Source organism: Arachis ipaensis, chromosome B4 (genome assembly GCF_059453495.1).
Source record: "Arachis ipaensis isolate K30076 ecotype BB chromosome B4, ASM5945349v1, whole genome shotgun sequence".
Taxonomy (NCBI): Eukaryota; Viridiplantae; Streptophyta; class Magnoliopsida; order Fabales; family Fabaceae; genus Arachis; species Arachis ipaensis.
In genome coordinates this window covers 130,230,912-130,235,166 of record NC_142439.1, presented here as the reverse complement: position 1 = coordinate 130,235,166, position 4,255 = coordinate 130,230,912, and positions in this window count along the sequence as shown.

Genomic DNA, 4,255 nt, shown 5'->3' with positions numbered 1-4,255 from the left:
TTTATTAGTAAAATATAAGTTAATTGATTGATTACCATGAAATTTAATTTAACGGTAAATTTGTAATTGAGTATATTTTTACAGCTTAATTTAAAATTTTGTTTACAGCTTAATTTAAATTCTGTGTTAAAAAAAATTTAGCAACTAAAAATGTAAGTTATGGGAAACAAAAAGTTCATCAAAAAGATAAAGAAAAAAAAAAAGACTGATGGTATCATTTATGCCATTCTTATAAAAAAAAACGTAAATTTTGTTACTTTTTCAAACAATTTGTATACATATATTTGACAAAAATTAAATAAATAAAAGTTTAAGATAAATTTAAAGAAAAATTGGTCAATAAAAATAAGAAGAACGTACCAATTTCATCTATTAAGAATTTAGAAATAACATGCAGAAAAAATTGAAATTATTTTAAAAATAGTTATTTGATCTACTCGAACCGATTTTTTAAAAAAAATCATTTGTATAAAATAAATCGTTTTTTTAAACCATATAATAATACATATAGTAATACGTATTAATAATCTAGAAGCAATTTTATGTAAAGTCGACTGTTTCCATCGTAAAATAATTGTGTAGATTCAAAAATTAACAAGATACTTTTTAAACTCCGTAATATATGAAGATCATATTATTAAACTCATCAGATATACCTGGCACGGAAAAAAAAATCACAATACTTATTTATCTACACTTTTTATTCATTAAAAAGGTGTTTAATTATAAAAACGTGATCTCCAAACAACTTTTTGAAGAAACCGAAAACTAGAAGAATTTCATATTCCTGCACACGAGTTGATCTCTACGCTATTTATAGATATATTAGGAGGTATTTAGAAGAGAGATCAAAATCAAAAGACAAAAATTAAAAGATAAAAATTAAAAAATAAAAATTAATTTAAATTTTTATATTGTATTTAATTAATATATGTTACGGTCTGGCCCAAACCCTCTACGGGTTGGCCCGATCCGAGCATTACTCGACCCAAACGGTCGGGCAGGAGGCCTCGCAGACGATCCAGACACGCGTCTCTGACAGCTCATTTACTGCTGTGAGAAGGACGCCTCGAAGAAAGTGGGTCTGTCTTTGCAGGGCCCACCTCTGACACAGTATATAAGGGGAAGGTCACCCTGCCCCCTTTTCGCCTGCACACTTACTGACTAGAGCGTCGGAGTGTCCTTGCAAGTGACACCCCCCCTCTCGTCCACACAAAGAAACAAATGCGTCAGTCGTGAAGCCGGTAAAAACAAATTAAAAGACAACCAACACAAAAGCACAAAGGCAAAACAGCTCACAAATATAACTTCAGGAGACCTCCCGGTCACCTATAAGAAGGTGGGGATTCACGTGATTTTTTCCGAAAATCGCGAATAGCACGTCGGCAATCCTCTTATTCTCAGGGGACATCCCCTTGTAGGTCACCTTGATGAAAGTATTAGACCCCGCCCCGAAGCTCCAGTACATCGGGATGAGACGTTCTCCCTCTAGCGACAACCAAAAGGGATGACGACCTTTGACGGGACGGACCTTGAAATACTTGTCCTTGAACCCATGATAGGAGTCCTCGAACAAGCCAAATATCCTCCGACCTTGGGCAGATCGGAAAGACAGGAACCCTTTCCTCGCTTTTCCCTCTTTGAAAGGGTTAGTAAGATTGAAGAAAAAGAGAAAGACATCCACCGACACCGGCAGCTCGAGATATTCACAAATCATCTCGAAACAACGGATAGAAGCCCAGCTGTTCGGATGAAGCTGTGACGGCGACATGGATATCCAATTAAGAAGCGACATCTGGAAGTCGGAAAATGGTATGCGAACGCCCACCTGGGTGAACATGGCTTTGTAAAACCAACACCAGTCGGCAACCCGGGGGGAGTGAAAATTGATCTCGTACAGCCGCTCGTGGGGGGCAGGAACGAAAACGTCATAATTGGCCTCCTCGTCTGTCCCGCCACAGAGATACTCGGCTTGACGGAACTCCGTCAGCTCCTCCATCTCCATCTGATTTGGCGAGTCTTTCACATCGGAGGTCACCCAGGCGTAGGGGTCGTAGTTTGCGGTGGAAGGAGAAGCCCAGGAAACGACGCGAGGCATACCTACAGTGGGGGTACCACTCCGTTAGTCTATAAGGTCGGGAGTCCGGGAAAAACCCAGAAACTACGTCCATCCTATTCAACAGTTAAAGATCAAGCATGGCTACATATATCTATCATGCAAGCTACCTAAAAGCCTACCCTGAAATGGTACCCCTCCCCTAACGCATCTATTTGGCACTGGAACACCATCTTCCAAAGAAAATCAAAGACCAACAACAGCAAAAATGCAGAACAAATACAAGCAACAAACATACAACAATAAAGCACAAGAAAGCAGGGATCGAGAGTTACCTGAATTGGTTGCAGGAACTTAGGAGAGAAGGGAGAAGTGCAGGAACGCTCGAACGAAGTTTTGGATATCAGGGAGAGAAGAAAATGAGAGTAACAAGGATGGGAGAGAGAGAAAGAAGAAATTGTTTAAAAATCGCTAAACGAAGCGCGAAAGGGCCAGGGGCAAAATGGTCTTTGCGCGCGAAATTTTGCAACCCATTATGAGCATTTAATGCTCAGCGCGAAGAACGAAGCGACGAACGGTTGCCTCAGCAATCAAGAGACACGCGCGCAGGGGGGCACGTCCTCCCCACGGGCGGCCGACCTGACGACGACGCATGGAACGAGAAATAACACGCCATTGATAGCTCTCACGACTATTACTGGCACGTGGGGGCACTGTTACGGCCTGGCCCAGACCCTCTACGGGTTGGCCCGACCCGAGCACCACCCGACCCAAACGGTCGGGCAGGGGGCCTCGCAGACGACCCGGACATGCGTCTCTGACAGCTCATCTACTGCTGTGAGAAGGACGCCTCGAAGAAAGTGGGCCTGTCCTTGCAGGGCCCACCTCTGACACAGTATATAAGGGGAAGGTTTTACCCTTCCCCCATGTTATGTCACACATCACCCTGCCCCCTTTTCGCCTGCACACTTACTGACTAGAGCGTCGGAGTGTCCTTGTAGGTGACACCCCCCTCTCGTCCACACGAAGTGCTCGAGATCCCGCCTACACCTGACTGGCAGCCCACGACCAGACGAGGTCCCCAACTCCAACCAGGATACCTATCCGAACCGTCCGGTACCCGACATACCGAACATTATAAAATATATAACACTGAATTATACTTTAATATCGTATTTAGTGAGAGTAGGTAAAATAGTGAAATGAGGGATTAAAAATAGAATAGAGGTGAGATTAGAAAAATGAGGATAGATAATAGAAGTAGCAGAATAAAAATTTAAAAAGTTAAATGAAAATACTTTTAAAAATAAATTTTATAAAAGTATCAATTATTATTTTCAAGAATTTTAGTCTCTTTTAACTCTATTTTCTAAATTATCTGAATAAATTGAAATTTTGTATTTTAAAATTAAAATTTTAGTTTAAATTTTTAGTTATCAAACACAATATTAAATCTCATTCTTCAATCTCAATTTCAGTCTTTAGAAAACAAACGCTTTCTAATAGTTGACAAAGAAAATATATCATTTTCACGTTGATAATTAACCTAAACTTATTAATAACTTACAACTAAGTTGAAGAATTTAAATTGAATTATAACAATTAGAAGCTGTATAAATTATAAAGTTATTTATTCAAATTGATATAAATATTGATAAATAGTGAGAGTTTCATGAAAAGAAAATAAAATTTAATCAAAATATTATTACAAAAATTCCATGAAGTATCAAATTTTGACAAGTTATCACATGAAATAAAGAAATGCATGCTGAAATTTTATTTGTTGAAACTCAATATAATAACTCATAAGCAAATTTGTCAAGTAAAGGAAAGCAAGGACCACATGAATTCAATTTCTGTAAATTACCTTATCATTTTTTTTTTACCAAAGATAGGAGACTCGAACCCGTAACCTCTTAGATGAATATGGAGAGACTATATCATTTGAGTTATAACCCATTGGCAAATTACCTTATCATTTGATTGTTAAAATATTAGTTTATTAACAATCCATGCTTATATGGAGGATAAAATCTAGATTTTATTCCTTGAGTAAAATTTATAAATTAATTTAGACTTAAATCGAGCGTTTTCACATTTATTTTATTAAGAAAATTCATAAAGAGCAGAAATATATATTATCGTTTTAATATTATTTCTCTTCTTAATATGTTATCATATTATTGAAAAAACATTATA